Below are 18625 nucleotides of genomic sequence, written 5' to 3'. Positions count from 1 at the left end.
TACGAGCGAGGAGTTCCTCATTTGTGTCCACTTTGCGCTTTTAGAATTCACTCTTGCGCCAACCTCTCAAATAGTAATTTAATGGATTAATATCGGGTGACCTCGGTGGCCAAGATATGACACCACTGCGATTGATTCAACGCCTATACGTTTCAGTGAGTTACTGAGTCACTGGCCGTAGAGAATATGGTGCTTCGTCGTGCTGAAAGTACAGATGACGCCATGTTGCCCAATGAATATCCTACATGTACTCTGGCAACGCATTGTTATGGCACTCAAGGTACCATACTGCATTAAGACAGGTATCTAAAACAACTGGACCAGTGAGTGTCGGTCGTTAGTAATGCCGCAACGGACGTTCACCGAGAAGCGTCGTTGAAAATTTGTTTCCATGGTAGCATGTGAGTGCTGGTGAAGAACGACATGCGACTGACGCGCGTGATTTTCAAACAGCTGTATTTATTTACACGTCTAGTTCCGTAGGACCAAATTGAGGAGCAAATCTCCAAGGTCATGGAACGTGTCAGTACATGAAATTACAACATAAAAGTGATAATAGATGTTTATGAACCTAAAAAAAGTCAACCATAAGTTTAAGTAAACGCAGTCAACAATATAACATAAGAATCAACTTAATTTTTCAAGGAACTTCTCAGCAGAATAGAAGGACTGACACATGAGGAAACTCTTCAAAAAATTGGTTCAAATGGCTCTGAGCGCTATGGGACTTAACATCTGAGGTCATCAGTCCCCTAGAACTTAGGACTACTTAAACCTAACTAACCTAAGGACATCACACACATCCATGCCCGAGGCAGGATTCTAACCTGCGACCGTAAAGGTCGCGCGCTTCCAGACTGAAGCGCGTAGAACCGCTCGGCCACCAACGGCCGGCGGAAACTCTTCAGTTCGATTTGAAAGCGTGTGGGCTACTGCTAAGATTTTTGAATTCTTGTGGTAGCTTATTGAAAATGGATGCAGCAGTATACTGCACACCTTTCTGCATAAGAGTTAAGGAAGTGCAATCCAAATGCAGATTGAATTTCTGCCGAGTATTAATTGAGTGAAAGCTGCTAATCCTTGGGAGTTCTTGTATATCGGACACGATTAAGAAAGAGGGAATATGTTCATTTTGAAGTTTTTTGTTCGGAGTCACCAATACTATCAGTCCTGAAAGCACGTACCTTTCCTCCAGACTCACCCTGTATAATCATTATCTCGATAGCTTGTTAAATAGTTATTATTCCTAACCGTGCAGCAGAAGACTCGCTGCTTTGAGTTTCATTATTTGTCTTAGATGGTGTAGATATCGTTTGTCTCGCTTTTAACTGAGTGGCCAAGAGTCCCTGAAAAGGTCGCAATATTAGAAAATGTGCTGTGTATGAAGCCCGAATTTTATGACTAGATACGGCGTGTGGATCTAGTATAGACGTATCTGAGCAGACTGATGCACACAGGCGTGTAGTAAACATGCCAGCAGGTCGCCAGTTAACCGACTGCAATGAAAATCGGTGCAGGTCGCATGGGCCACGACATATCTGAGCTACAAAAGAATTCGGGCTACGGTGTCAACAGCGTGTTGGATGGATCTACAGTAGCGCAGAGACAATGTTTCCACACCCAGAAATCGCTACACAGGATGACCAAAAGTGTTTGAGGCATGGACGTCACGTAATCTCCGCAGTGCCACACGATGAGTCAGCTTGTTGCCGATATGAGTGGCTCAATAAATATTTGTCGCTCAATACTCACCCCTAACTTTTAAATCACTGTCTGTCGCATTTTATCTATTCGCACTATTCGTGCGATTCATTCGTTGTTGTGTTAATAAAAATGTCTGAGAAGTATCAGAGCTGTGCAGGCCATGTTGAATAATTAATGTTGCAGGCTGTCAAAAAGGTTACGTGAGTTTAGGGCGTATCTGCGTTTATTTATTTTGTATGAAAATGAATCAGAGGATCTGTATTAAATTTTTCTCTAAGAAATAAAATACAGCAAGCTTATATAAATGTTATGTATTGATGTCTGTGAATCTGTTGCGAGTAAAACCAGGGTTTAGGTCTGATATGAGCGTTTCGGAGAAGGTCTTGAAGACGTTGAAGATGACTGGCTCCCGGAATACCCCAGAGGAAAGTGAAAGAAATGGCTATGAACTATCACCGAAAAACAGTTATGGAAGTCACTGATGATGCTGGCTTATCAAATGGCTCATAATGTGAAATGTTTTTGGGTGATCTGGATATGAAACGTTCACAGCAAAATTTGTTCCGAAATTATTGAATTTCGAACAAAAGCAGTGGCGAATGCAAGTTGCTCAAGAGTCGCTATATGAAGTCAAAAACTATGCAGAACAATGATTTTCGGATAAGATATTGAAACTAAGGCTCAATCATTCCAATGGATGCATTCTGTATCGAAAAGACCGAGAAAAGCAGGACAAGTGCGGTCAAATATGAAGGATATGCAGACTGTGTTCTTTGATTTTAATGGCGTAGTACACCATGAATTCTTGTCACAATGTCGAAAGTTCAGCAGGAAATACTAGTTATAAGTTCAACGTCGTTTGCTTGAAGCAACCAGAAAGAAAGGCTGGATTTGTGGCGAATAATTCACGGCTTTTGGACCACGATAAAACACCTGTTCACACTTCGTTGCCTGTATGTGATTTTTTTGCCAAATACAATACTATAATGACACCCGAGCCTACATATTCGCCAGACATAACCGATGTGAATTTTTATGTTCTCAAAAAATGGCTCTGAGTACTATGGGACTCAACTGCCGATGTCATTAGTCCCCTAGAACTTAGAACTAGTTAAACCTAACTAACCTAAGGACATCACAAACATCCATGCCCGAGGCAGGATTCGAACCTGCGACCGTAGCGGTCTTGCGGTTCCAGACTGCAGCGCCTTTAACCGCAAAGCCACTTCGGCCGGCTTTTATGTTCTCAAAAATAAAGATAATCTTATGCGAACATAGATGAGACTAAAAACACATAACTTAATTTTATCCATTGTTTTTCAGTGTTTCGTCCGCGACTGTTTTACTTTCATAAAATGAAGAACAAACCGCCATCAGTCACAAGTTGCGTTTATTTACTTCATTGTCCCAAATTGGTCCAAATTGTTCAAATGGCTCTGAGCACTACGGGACTTAACATCTTAGGTCATCAGTCCCCTAGAACTTAGAACTACTTAAACCTAACTAACCTAAGGACATCGCACACATCCATGCCCGAGGCAGGATTCGAACCTGCGACCGTAGCAGTCGCGCGGTTCCGGACTGAAGAGCCTAGAACCGCTCGGCCACCACGGCCGGCCCCAAATTGGTATATTAAGTTAAATGCTAATCATAATTCTGATACTCCTCATTATAAATAAACGCAACTTGTGACTGAAGGCGGTTTGTTCTTCATTTTACGAAATTTAAAAACACGTAGCTGAGAGGTCAGAAAGTATAAAAAAGACAGAGTTCCGAAGTATTACCGGCATTGGAAACAGCGCTGGCATAAGTGTATAATATTTATTTGGGACTATTTTGAAGAGTAAGCCGAAGAAATAATAAAATAATGAGGAGTATCAGAATTATGATTAGCAATTAACTTAATGGTTCAAATGGCTCTGAGCACTATGCGACTAAACTTCTGTGGTCATCAGTCGCCTAGAACTTAGAACTAATTAAACCTAACTAACCTAAGGACATCACACACATCCATGCCCGAGGCAGGATTCGAACCTGCGACCGAAGCAGTCGCGCGGTTTCGGACTGCGCGCCTAGAACCGCTAGACCACCGCGGCCGGCAATTAACTTAATATACCAATTTGGGACAACGAAGCAAACAAAGCGAAATTACACATGACGAGCGAGGCAAGGTTCAAAATGGCTCTGAGCACTATGGGACTTAACTGAGGTCATCAGTCCCCTAGAACTTAGAACTACTTAAACCTAACTAACCTAAGAACATCACACACATCCATGCCAGAGGCAGGGTTCGAACCTGCGACCGTAGCGGTCGCGCGGTTCCATACTGTAGAGCCAAGAACCGCTCGGCCACCCCGGCCGGCGAGGCAAGGAGGACATAAAATACAGAGTAGTACAGACAAAGAAGGCATTCCTATCCTAGTGGAGTCTGCTAGCATCAAACAGCGGCCATAACCTGACGAAGAAATTTCAGAGAATATGCGTTTGGAGCACAGCACTGTGTGGCAGTGAATCCTGGTCTGTGAGAAATCAGGCAAATAAGAGAGCCGAAGCGTCTGAGATGTGGTGCATAAAAGGATGTTGAAACTTAGATGGACTAATAAGAGGAGATGCTCCGCAAATCTGCTAATCTGCATATGGAAACAAATGACGATAAGAAGCCACAGGATCGTAGGACATGTGTTAACACATCAGGGAATAACTTCCATGGCACTAGAGGGAACTGTAGACGGTAAAAACTGTAGGGGAAGACAGTGACTGAAATAAACCCAACAAGCAATTTTGGACGCAAGGTGCAAGTGCTACTCTGAAACGAAGAGATTGGCACAAGAGAGGAGTTCGTGGCAGACCACATCGAAACACTCAGTAGATTTATGACTAAAAATCGTATTTAACGGGATAACATTGACAAAATAAATAAATAGATTTACAAAAAAACAAAAATACCAATAATTTTTCAACACATTCCATAGACTCACGTTCTCGAGGATCGGAGGTCAATTCCCGTTCCTGCTATACAACCTACAGCTGAGCTTCTAAACTATAGTATTGTTAGGCTCAAAAAGTAAACTTTCACTTGATGAATTTTTTAGGGCAATTCATTCATACCAACTTATGAAAAGCTCTTATCAAAAGTGTGTCGATAAAACTGAGCGCACTGTTCGACTTGAGTCAGGGCGTACGTCGCGTATCTTGTGTAGCAGAAGGATCCCGGGGTCTTAGGAACGCATGTGGTAGTGCATTAATTCTCGCTCCCGCGCGACGCAGGGCCATTAAACTTTTTCATGGCCTCTTATCGCACGGGACACTCAGCTGCTGAAGCGTGTCGCGTAACATTTCAGGGGCTACCAACACCACTACTACACCTGCCGACGCAAACTCGCCGCTCCCCCAAAACACATACATACTTCGCCGCAGAAACATGATTTGGTGCAAATAAATGCACTTCCAAATATATTGTGGACCTTCAAGAACTGTTAGAGAGTTATACAAGCAGTTGTGTGCATTATGCTTTTGTAAATGTTAACTAATAGCCACGTATTTGACTAAACCTGAAGGGTTTACAGAAATAACGGAAATTGTCGCCTTTCCTGATGATATAATTTTTATTTTCCCATTACCGGTTTCAAGTCGCCAAGCGACTCATGATCAGATGGTACAGCTCTCCGGAATAGTTCATAGCATCGGTGGGGTCGTTTTGTAGCTGTGGCAATAAAGAAAAAGATGGAAAGAAGTAAGCATTACATGTAATGAGGTATCAGGAGTTTTTTACATCATAAAATCATAAGGTCAACTTGATGACATTAAAGTTATTTGATTCCGTAAGAGTAGATGGCTCTGAGCACTATGGGACTTAACATCTGGGGTCATCAGTCCCCTAGAACTTAGAACTACGTAAACCTAACTAACCTAAGGACATCACACACATCCATGCCCGAGGCAGGATTCGAACTTGCGACCGTAGCGGTCACGCGGTTCCAGACTGAAGCGCCTAGAACTGCTCGGCCACTACGGCCGGCGTAAGAGTAGACCTTGTGTACAAATCATTTTGGAAACCATTATTTTCGCCAATTATGTTAATTCAACAACACTACACAAACTTTGTAACTTTTCTAACTTTCTTCCTAATCAAAGCCATATACACTGATGCGCCAAAACGTTATCACTACCTGCTTGCCGGCCGGGGTGGCCGAGCGGTTCTAGGCGCTACAGTCTGGAACCGCGCGATCGCTACGGTTGCAAGTTCGAATCCTGCCTCGGGCATGGGTGTGTGTGATGTCCTTAGGTTAGTTAGTTTTAAGTAGTTCTAAGTTCTAGGGGACTGATGACCTCAGATGTTAAGTCCCATAGTGCCCAGAGCCATTTTTTTGAACTACCTGCTTGTTTGTCCATCTTTGAAACGAAACACATCACTGATTCTGTGTATCAGGGATCTGGCAGTTTGTTGGTAGGGTTGTGGAGGTATGTGGCTTTAGGTGTCTAGGCAAATGTAATGTAACTCGCGTAAATAACGAGCCGCTGATTTGCGTACGCGGTGATGGCGCCCGATAGCGACCCAGATAGGACCATAGGATTAACACCAGGTGAATTTGGTCGCCGACACATCAACGTGAATTCACTATATTGCTCCTGAAACCATTGTAGCACGGTTCTAGCTCCAAGACTCGGACAATTATATTGATTAAAGATGACATCGCCATCGGCAAAAACATCAAGGGACGCAGGCGTTTCGCAGCTCTCAGCGTGTCTTCGATTACTACTGTAAGGTGGCAGAATAAATGAAGGTCAATTTCGCACCTTACATAAGAGTTTTATACATCATAACGGGAAGGTGAATATGACACCTAACTTACTATGGCGATAAGAATGTAATTCAAAAGGGATGACACTTAATCGACGTTATTAACACACCGCTCCTATATAATGCATGTCAGTGAGCAGAAGATGAAACAAGCAGCGAGATGAAACGTTTTGTGTGGAAGCGAGCGCGGGCAGAAGCAGAGGCCGCTGCATGGGAGTTACCACGAAAAGCTCTTAGGGGGCGTCCCGCGGCGGGATTCAGAAGAGAGCCTGTGTAGGGAGAGAGAGGCCAACCGGACGATACGGCGGCCAATTTCTGTCAAATTGCGGGCGGGACTTTTGAATGGCCAGTAGTGGAGTATACACTCACCGAATCAAAAGCACAAGACAATATGGCGAAGTCATTTGGTAAATGCCTTTCTTTACAGCTATAATATACTCATAGTAGCCTACTACGTACAGCACAGGAAAATTTGATACAGTGGCTGTAAAAATTATTCGTTACTTGCATTTATCTCCTTTAAAGTTCGTTTACTAGTCATATTGCAATGAAAGTAACGTAAATAAAAAAAAAATAGTGTATAGCATTTGTTTTGTATCGGAAGTGTATAACGCTAAAGATTTAACGTACCTGTATTACGTCAGATGAATGAAAGTCGTAAGCAGTTGTTTACTTGTACATGCAAAAAGTGTGAGATGTATTAGTACTTCTTGTCACTTCTTCAAACTTTCTGCGTGTCACAAGTGAACAACTGCTTACCGTAGATAACAAACGAAAAAGATTACAAAAATCAGGTAATCTTAAATGTAGGCTACTGTAATAACGACCAAATATAACAGGAAAACTATCGTATCCCTTCTACCCCACAGTAAGTAGGCCTATTAAAAACTGTCTTCAAGAGTACCTACAATTATTTACTACGAATAGGCCTACCGACTTCATCACAAAACACTTCATTATTTCTACTCATATTTAAGATCGCAAACGCTAATTGCGTACTAAAAACGATATACAACTAAATCGAACATGCATGCACAACGCATAACAAGTCTCTCAATAATCCAAATACCTTTTAATCGTTTCCAAGAGTCCTCTGAACTTCAATTCAACTCAAAAGCACGGCAAACATAGGAAGCGCGAGAGACGTTTGGCAGAAAAATGGCGCCAAAGCTAATCAACCAATCACGAGCAACTTCACCTACGGCCACTCTCTCCCTATACAGGCTCTCTAGGATTCAGCGACTGGACAGGTGACGCATACTGGACAGCAAGTAATGGGCCACGAGGAGTGGGACAGACAGAAGCTTTAGAAAACTGCATTTCGGAATTCCAAATGGATACAAGCAAAACCAGTGACGCAGTTGATCACGGTTGCGACCACTGATGACACAGCTGCAGGAAATGTATGACGAACTTGTCAATTTCATTCATGCTTTTGTAGATGAATAACGGAAAAGGACTTCCACCTCTTCCTAAACATCGTCTCTTATTTTGACAGCGGAAATGTAATGGACTGCATTCATAGAAATGATTCACTGTGCGATAGCTCGAAATAACTTCCTAGGCCGCCGTGAATCAACCTGTAGGAAATGACTTGAGATACAGGACGTGAGCCAAATCCTAAATTTTCGTTTCTTCTTTTCTTTAGACTAAGGCCGGCCGAGGTGGCCGAGCGGTTCTAGGCGCTACAGTCTGGAACCGCGCGACTGCTACGGTCGCAGGTTCGAATCCTGCCTCGGGAATGGATGTGTGTGATGTCCTTAGGTTAGTTAAGTTTAAGTAGTTCTAAGTTCTAGGGGACTGATGACCTCAGCAGTTAAGTCCCATAGTGCTCAGAGCCATTTTTTTGTGCTTAATTTCAAACGGAGATAATAAACGATCCAGATTTAATTATCACATTTGAAAAATGTACTCTGAAAAAGTGAGTGAGCCAGTTTTTTTTCCAAAGCTTTAAAATCAATGTCTATGATTTCTTTTGCACCAAATAATCGGAAAAAATTCAATGAAGTCATGAAAAACATATTTGTTGGGCATTTTATGTTCATCAGTCCGAAGAAACACACACACACACACACACACACACACACACACACACACACACACACACACGCAATATACTCTGTTACCAGTCAGATGATTTTTATATGTGTGACGATGGGTCCTATCAACCAGTCCTTTCTTATAATCATTTTTTTTTCCACGAACAGGTTCAGTACCTCCTCGTCTGTGCATCTAATTTTCAGTATTCTTCTGTAGTAACACATTTCCAAAGCTTCTATTCTCTTTTCATCTGAACTGTTCTTTTTTTTTCAATTTATTGGCTTTCGGGCAGTGCGCATTCAGCCATCTCAATAGTAACGTCAGTTATGACGATACGAAAGTAAGGACAACACAACATCGAGCCCCCGGACGGAGATAAATCTCCTAGCCCGCAGGGAATCGAACCCGAGTCTCTAAACTTGGCAATACGTCGCGCTGACCGCGCAGCTACCGAGGCGGACGTCTGAACTGTTCATCTCTCATCTTTGACTGCGGTACACGGATACACTCCAGACAAATGATTTCAGAAATGAATATCCTAAAATTTATGGCTCTGAGCACTATGGGACTTAACTTATGAGGTCATTAGTCCCCTAGAACTTAGAACTAGTTAAACCTAACTAACCTAAGGACATCACAAACATCCATGCCCGAGGCAGGACTCGAACCTGCGACCGTAGCGGTCTTGCGGTTCCAGACTGCAGCGCCTTTAACCGCACGGCCACTTCGGTCGGCTCCTAAAATTTAAATTTCTATTCGGTGTTAATAAACTTCTCTTTTTCAAAAAAAGCTTTTCTCGCTATTGCCAAGCTGCATTTTATATCCTCCCTACTTCAGCCATCATCAATTATTTTACTACCCAAATAGCAAAACTCATCTACTACTTTTAGTGTCTTATTTCCTCATCTCCTTCACTCTGCATCACTTGACGTAATTCGACAACATTCCATTTCCGTTTTTTTTATTTTTGTTGTCGTTCATCTTTTAATTTCTTTTCAAGACACTACCCATTTCGTTCAACAGCTCATCCAAGTCCTATGCCATATCTGACAGAATTACAATATCATCAAAAAACCTCATAAATTTTTATTTCTCTCTGAGCACTGACTCCCTTTCCAAATTTCTCCTTCGTTTCCTTCACAGCTTTTTCAGGAGCGATGTTGGCGATACTTAATACACAGAAGGGTTTCTGTACAATATCAACTTTTTTGAAGGAAGTCATTTTCCTGCAGAAGTTGTTCTTTTATTTTGAAACAAACATTTTATTTTATAATTCGGCAGTTAGTTAATTTCGTTGCCTTGGACATTACCATGGGACATCACAGTAAAAATTGTTATGTACGTAGCATAATATATTCTACACATCAGTGTGGAGGAACCAACACTGATGCGTGGAATAGATCATGCTACGTACATAACGATTTTTACTGTTATATAACCTGGGAATGTCAAAGGGGGCGAAATTAGCTAACTGCTGAACTATGAAATAAAATGTTTATTTCAAAACAAAAGAACAGCTTATGCAGGAAGATGACTTCCTTCAAGAAATTCACAGCGGCTGTGGATCCATACATGAAAAAGACTATTACAACAAATCTGTATGTAGTAGGGACGATGACTTCAGCTGTATTTATAGGTCTTATTTTATTTGCAACCTATTTAAATATTACATTACACTATCTTCAGGCCCCTTTATGATAGCTGGTGATCATGTGGATACCGGGTAATCATCATTACATATATGCTGCCGCTGTTTGCAGCATAAGCAGGAAGAAAGATTCAGAAAAGTGGACATAGGTAATGATGATTACCCCGTATCCACATGATCGTCCGCAGCTCGTGGTCGTGCGGTAGCGTTCTCGCTTCCCGCGCCCGGGTTCCCGGGTTCGATTCCCGGCGGGGTCAGGGATTTTCTCTGCCTCGTGATGACTGGGTGTTATGTACTGTCCTTAGGTTAGTTAGGTTTAAGTAGTTCTAAGTTCTAGGGGACTGATGACCATAGATGTTAAGTCCCATAGTGCTCAGAGCCATTTGAACCACATGATCAACTGGTATTATAGAGGGGCTTGAAGATGGTGTACTGTAAAACCGAAATTTATTGCAAATAAAATAAGACTTATAAATACAGTTGAAGGTGTGATTCCTAACATATAATGATGTAGTAACAGCTGTCGCCTCAAGATCAGTCTAATGTGTACGGAGATATTGAGATAAACTTCGGTTGCATTAAAACGGAGATCTTTTCACCAACTTTCTACTCTGAACGCACAAATGTTTTGCTGACGCCCACTACACAGGGAGAAATGGTCATCGTAATAAAATAAGAGAAATGAGAACTCCCACGGAGAGATTTAAGCGTTCGTTTTTCCCACGCGCAGTTTAGGAGTGGAACGGCTGAGAAATAGTCTGCATGTGTTTCAGTGTGAACTCTGTGCTATGCACTTAAATGGCGAATTACCGAGAAGTGACGTAAATGTAAGAGACTTGAAGTGTCGGTGGAGCGTGGAGTGTACGGATTGAGACAGTGGGTGACGGAGGGAGGGGAGGGGGGGGGGAGGATGCTGGTCACCATTGCAAGCGGGAAAGAGGCACTGAGTTGCAAAAAGTTGAACCCATAGGTCTAAATGACAAGGAGGGAAATAGTATATAAAAATGTATGTCAGGACTATTTTAACAGCGAAATTGCGTCTGTGATAATATTTTTGCGTTTCATTGCGTAATTCCTACTTTTTAAATTTATTTTCTGCGATATTCTGTACATCTTTTAATTAAAGATGCTGGCCGAATACTAAAATGAGACCCTGAAGCTGTAGTAAGACTATCGGTTAGAAAAGGAAAAAAACGTAGGTCCTTGGGTAGGAATCGGCCGGCCCTGCGTAAATCATGGCGACCACGGGCTATTTAGGGCCCTGGGTGACACAAGGAGCCGTGGACTGCGAATGTGCAGCCTGCGCAGAAAGCAAGTGGGGCGGCCAAGGCTGTGTCGCCACCTCCTGTTAGCTAACCTCACTGACGCAACGCCTTTCCTCTGTCTCCCCATTCCTAGCTACGTAGCACCAAAACAGCTACAAATGCACGCGGCTTTTCGACTATTATGGCTATCTCAGCCAACGATTCAGTTGAGGCAGCTTCTCACTGCTGTAGGTTAGACTTCATTGTTATACGGAGGAAATGGGGCCAAGAAGATTTTATACAACCGTAGTGCAGTAGATATTTTGTCGCAAGGATGATGGGAACCATATAATCTTAAACAAAAAAGTTAGAAAGGAATTCCGTCTTGTGGAAGACACAGATTAGTTGTTCTTATATCCAAACATTTTTCACCACTTTCTGTACTATCTCGGATGGGTTTTATTTCTTCTCCTTCACGTTTTGGCCATCTGACGACCACGTTAATTCGCGTCAGCTTCGTTTCTTCTGGTCTTTCTCCTTGTCCGATATTCTTTCATTGTCATACTTTACAACCGTCTTCGCTCGTCTGTCCATGATGATTTTTTTATGGGTCAAGTTCTGCCCTCGAAACCTATGTAAGTCTGAATTTAAGAAAAATCAGTTTGGTTCCTGTATTCTCATTTCTTCTAGATCCCTTTCTAGCTGTTGGGTCAAGTTTTTGGTTTTATTTATTATTGATTCAGAAAATTTTTATGTCACAATAACAGCACGTCTGGGTTACATGAGTTCCAGCTTAAAACTACTTACGTATACGAAGTAGGAGTAATTAAGTGTTAAATGTTACGTTAATTAGCATATGGAGGTAACGACTCACGTCACAGAGTTGAGACATTAATTGCTGTACTTTACGTAATGGCTGAAAATTAGGCCTAGAATGCCAATTTGGAACAAGATAGTTTGCAGTTATTCACATGCCTCGACCGTCAGGTATTTATGTTCAAAGTTTTTTTTCCTACAGTGCATAATATCTAAAACCCGCTGAAGATTGCACAGAAAGGGATGAAACATGTTTGTGTAAGGCAAACTACTCAAAAATGGCTCTGAGCACTATGCGACTTAACTTCTGAGGTCATCAGTCACCTAGAACTTAGAACTAATTAAACCTAACTAACCTAAGGACATCACACACATCCATGCCCGAGGCAGGATTCGAACCTGCGACCGTAGCGCTCACGCGGTTCCAGACTGAAGCGCCTTTAACCGCACGGCCACACCGGCCGGCGCGCAAACTACTCAATTGGTGTCTTGCATAAGGCGGAATTTCTCTCAGTTTTTTTCTTAGCGAGCACGGAAAATAAGATCTGTAACATCCGAAGATTATCACACAATGTTAGGATGTCCGCAAAGGAAATCCACGACAGATCAAACACAAAAACAATAGTGTGCTATGCAACAAAACGGCCCCCCTGGGTTACCCCTCTGCTGACAACAACATACGTCAGAGTTTATTAACACGTGTATGTATTTGTTAACGAGTTAAAATTGTCCATACAAGTAGCCAGTGAAACAACTAGACTCTACCAGTAAGCCAACATGTGTTTCCCTTGGTACATGTTGTTATAATGGCTCATTGGACCTGGTAACGAGCCGGAGAAGACCTGTGACACTAAAACGAATGCGAGTGGTGCCACTCTGACGTGTCTTTATCCGAAGAGAACAACCTAAATAAAAGAAATAAAAAATAAAGTAACAAACGAAACGAAAGAGCAGTGATTCAAGTTACGCACCACGATACAAGACAAAATAGAATCAACCTTGTAGTATACACATACGTCACTTTATTATAAAACTATTTCCTTGCCAGGCTGTAAAGGCCTTAGGAACCTCTGCCAGCCGCCGTGTCTTCCTATGACCTGTGACGTCATGCGAATGCGGTATGGAGTGGATTGTGTTCGGCTAACCGTTCTTCCGGTCGTTTCGCAGATTTTCCGGACCGTGGAGGCGTTGCTAATTTGTCAGTTAGCTCCTCAGTTTCAATTAGCATCACGAAGCTGACTGCATCCCGTCCCAGTTGCCCCACCAACGAAAAATCCTTAGCAGAACTTTCCTGACCACTCAGCAACGGGGGCGGACAATTTTACTACGAACTTGTAAATATTTTAGTCTTTGTTTCGTAATGTAACGTAATTTTTTTCTGCAATTGTAGTGATACTGTTCATAGATAGCATTCTAAACAAGTGAATGGAACATACATAATTTATAGATGGCTGTATAGTAACGGACAATCCACAAAAAAGCATGATACACATTGTACTGTCTTACAACATACACTGAACAACCAAAGAAACTGGTACACCTGCCTATTATCGTGCAGGGCCCCAGCGAGCACGCAGAAGTGGCGCAATAAGACGTGGAATGGATTCAACTAATGTCTGAAGTAGTGCTGGAGGGAATTGACACCATGAATCTTGCAGTGTGTCCATAAATCCGTAAGAGTACGAGGGGCTGGAGATCTCTTCTGAACAGCACGTTGCAAGGCATCCCAGATATGCTCAATGACGTTCATGTCTAGGGAGTTTGGTGGCCAGCCGAAGTGTTTACATTCAGAAGAGTGTTGCTGGAGCCACTCTGTAGCAATTCTGGAAGTGTGGAGGGTCGCATTGACCTGCTGGAATTGCCCAAGTCCGTCGGAATACACAATGGACATGAATGGATGCAAGTGATCAGACAGGATGCTTACATACGTGTCACATGTCAGAGTCGTATCTAGACGTATCAGGGGCACTATATCACTCCGACTGCACACGCCCCACACCATTACAGAGCTTCCACCAGCTTGAACCGTCCATCCGCTCGATATAATTTGAAAAGAGACTCGCCCGACCACGCAACATGTTTCCAGTCATCAACAGTCCATTGTCGGTGTTGACGGGCCCAGGCGAGGGGTAAAGCTTTGTGTCGTGCAGTCATCAAGGGTACACGAGTGGGCCTTCGGCTGCGAAAGTCCACATCGATGATGTTTCGTTGAATGGTTCGCACGGTGACACTTGTTGATGGCCCAGAAATGAAATCTGTAGCAATTTGCGGAAGGGTCGCACTTCTGTCACGTTGAACGATTCTCTTCAGTCGTCGTTGGTCCTGTTCTTGCAGGATCTTTTTCCGGCCGCAGCGATGTCGGAGATTTGATGTTTTACCAGGTTCCTGATATTCACAGTACACTCGTGAAATGGTCGTACGGGAAAATCCCCACGTTATCGCTCCTTCGGAGATGCTGTGTCCCATCGCTCGTGCGCTGACTATAGCACCATGTTCAGACTCAATCGAATCATGATAAGCTGCCATTGTAGCAGCAGTAACCGATCTAACAACAGCGCCAGACATTTGTTGTTTTATATAGGCGTGGCCGACAGCAGCATCGTATTCTGCCTGTTTACGTATCTCTGTATTTGAATGCGCATTCCTATACCAGTTAATTTGGCACTTAGTGTATTTATCCACAACCTGTTTCGAACACGGACCATCTTCCCAGTGGAAAAATATATTGTGAAAACTTCTCATGAGATACATGCTATTTAACCAAGGAAGTACACGCCACTGCTGACTTGAAAACTTCAGATAACGGATACTTAACACCATAATACGGGCTAAAGCAAGGAAAAACAACGTTGAAAACATGTAAGAGTAGTAAGTGCACAGGAGCATTGCCTGAGCAATGGTCCATGATCGAAACCGATAGTGAATAAATCAAATGGTTCAAATGGCTCTGAGCGCTATGGGACTTAACATCTGAGGTCATCAGTCCCCTAGAACTTAGAACTACTTAAACCTAACTAACCTAACGACATCACACACATCCATGCCCGAGGCAGGATTCGAACCTGCGACCATAGCGGTCGCGCGGTTCGAGACTGAAGCGCCTAGAACCGCTCGGCCACTGCTGCCGGCAGTGAATAAATGTATTGTAAGACAACACAGTGTGTATCATGCATTTTTCCAAGTATATCGATGCTGTTGACAGTTGCCTAAAAAAATTTTTGTTCCAACAAAATATGCTGGACTTGCTTCCAGAATCCAACCGAAATAACCTGTCTTCAAGAAGAGTGGTATTAAATCAAGAAACTAAAGAATATATTTAGCTGTCTCATAAAGATGAGCGTTAAGAAATAGGTCATGCACACTACTGTTGAGGATATGATACTTCAGCTCAATTCTAGAAGCAGTCTAGCTCTTTTTTATTGGCTTATGGTGTCATGACTGTACTGTCACTCATGACTTGCACATATTAACAATAGTCCGTTTTAAATACTATTTATGTACGGTGATAAAAACGCAATAATAACAATATTGCTAGAATTGCAAAAAATTAAATTGTGAAACAAGGAGTATGTCTATGCCAAGCGAGGTGACGCTGTAGTTATCACACTGGACTCTCTTTCGGGAGGACGACGGTTCAAATGTGAGCTGCAACGTTCTTGCTTCTACTATCGTGCACTTTCACCCGTATTAGTTTTCCCTATTAATTAAAATACAGCCTATATGGTCCGTGGTACTACGCTTCTATCGGAGATGTTGACTATCTTGCAAAATACTGGTTTCTATGCTCCACGTAATGCAGAACTGAATCTTGCAGAAGCGACCGCGCGTTGTTTTATCCTTAGCCAAGCCATGACTGGGCGGCGGTACTGGAACTGGTTGTTGTTAGCACACCACTACCCTGGCCGTTGCTGCAAGCCAGTGGTTCCCAACCTTTCTAAGACCATTACCCCTGAATGCAGTCAAATATTAGCTAGTACCACCCCCTCCCCTCCCCACCCCACACCCCCCATTAGGGCCACCCAAAATTTATACTGAAGAAGAGTTTTCTTTGAACACCGACGAAATATAAATGGTATTTAGTTTTGTGGGTGTTTTGTTAAACCACGAACTAAAGAGGCAATGAGACAATTAGCATTGCTCATTTCTAACAAACCTCTTCTATAGAATGATGAAGCAATTCTCAATGCACCGCTACTACCGGCTACAACTTCTCGTAAGGAAAGCTTACTATCTACATTGAGCGTAGACACTTGTTACAAAACATTTCTTTTGCACCACTCCCCTCCCTAGCGACGCCTGCTTCACTCATACTCCGCACCCTCATTTAAAATCAACCAAGCTGAAATCCGAGCACTATACTTCGGCCTACTGTTTGTAAATCACTTGATTGCTGAACTCCTTACTTCTGAAATGGCAGAAATTGGAAGACTTCAAGCTGCCAATATTTAGTGTCTGATCACGGCCATTAATAACAATAATAATAGTAATACTGTGTAAGTCCTACAGCAGTGTAGTAGACATTACATAGTTACTCTTGTGTTGTGCTGTCAGTTAGTTCGTTTATTGTTGCAAAGTGAACGTATAACTTGAAGATGGCATTTTCGTGAGATATTTAAGCAAATGTGATGTATATTAGAGGTCAGAAATGAGCTTTTATACACGCTTAAGCTCGCCATCGAGTAATGTGACGTCATCTGCGAACACGCCGTTTCCGTATGTCCGTAGAATCGACTCGTGAGTCTCCACCGCAGCCTACTCGTCACCTGAGTCTGTTGTCACGTACAAGTGGACTCGATTCGCTCATAAAGGAGAGCGAGTGTACGAGTTCGCAAATATAACTGCAAATCGCGGCGTTCCCGGTACGTACACAGACATGTTGAAAGACATTGCCGCCATTGAACTGTAAATTACTATTCATTTAGTTCAAACAATCATGATTTCTGCTTTATAGCCATTATCAAATGCAAGTTGAAATGTAACAAAATGTCCGACTTGCTTAAGTGACAGAAGCAGATTGTATATCAATATAACGACTGATCGGTTAGCAATGAAAACTGTTCTGTTTATTACATACATTTATGTACATTAAACTTATTCGATGACTGCTGTCAGTTTACGTTGATATTTAATATCTATTCAGAGAACGTCTAACAATAACGTTGACATATACACACTTTCGAGGCGTTACCGAGTCTATAGCGACAGTACCAGAAGACATGACGTAAGGATGAAGTGCAATCTCTAAATGGTGGTTAATTATTAAAATAAATTGCAGAAATGAATGATAAACTAAACAATTCTCTGTTAACACGTAAATGCAAGTTGCCCTGACCAATGTATACAGAAATAGAGCGCTCTTTTGTCGCAGAGATATGACAATGACGTTACTCTGTGCCCAGTTTTCGTTTGACGCAACGCGTATGTTTTCTCATGTTGGAGGTGGAATAAACAAGAATACAGCCACTTTGTTTGTATTAGATGAAATGTTCATGTTTTCCGTCTGAAGTGTAGAGTATAGCATGAAACTTATTCCAGATATCATTGCTCCTCTAATGGAACACATTTGCAGTTGTAGGCCTACACATTGCATCAATTGATTTTCGTCGCACTCCCTCCACAGCCTCACAAAACACGTATTCGGTAAAGGCCACCTGATCCCGACAGTTCGTCATTTCGCAGCAATATCCGGTACTCATCTTCCATACCAACAATAAATCACGACTAGCTTTACACTCCTGCATGCTTCAGTAAGAGAGAATGGGTCGACGAGTATGAATCGACAGCAGCGCCACAGTTCTCAAATTCGTCATACCCTTGGAACTACCGCGGGAATGAAAGAAGCTCGTTAACACTGACATAACAGCAGCTCCTTGATTTGTGAAGCATGCAGCCCGAACACCAGACTCGTATTCGCTCCGTTTCTGGTCTCTAACGTACATATCACAATTTTGCTAACATAGATGAATGACACAAAATATATAGGTAGTGGGTGGACTATGTGAGGAAGATGATCACATTCGTTTTCCACTACATTGTGTCACGCGCTGTTGCTAGTATTTGAAAAACAAGTGTAATTATTAGTAACTTATTCCGACACTATTTTAAACATAAATTTCCTTTACTTCACATATATGGCCACAAATTTTTTTGGCATCAGACAACCGGTTTCGTTCTATAATGACCATCTTTAGATCTGTTTTATAAAAACATGTCCTAATATACTGGAGTCATTATTTTAAACATAATTTATCTCCGCGGCCGAAACACAGTTGAAAACTTCGGTTCTTTCCTCTCAGAAAATTACATTTTACCCCTCAGTGGTAATAACACCCAGACTGGAAAACAATGGTATAAGCTATTTAAGCCGGGGTG

Source organism: Schistocerca serialis, chromosome 3 (genome assembly GCF_023864345.2).
Source record: "Schistocerca serialis cubense isolate TAMUIC-IGC-003099 chromosome 3, iqSchSeri2.2, whole genome shotgun sequence".
Classification (NCBI taxonomy): domain Eukaryota; kingdom Metazoa; phylum Arthropoda; class Insecta; order Orthoptera; family Acrididae; genus Schistocerca; species Schistocerca serialis.
Note: the sequence above shows the minus strand (reverse complement) of the source record.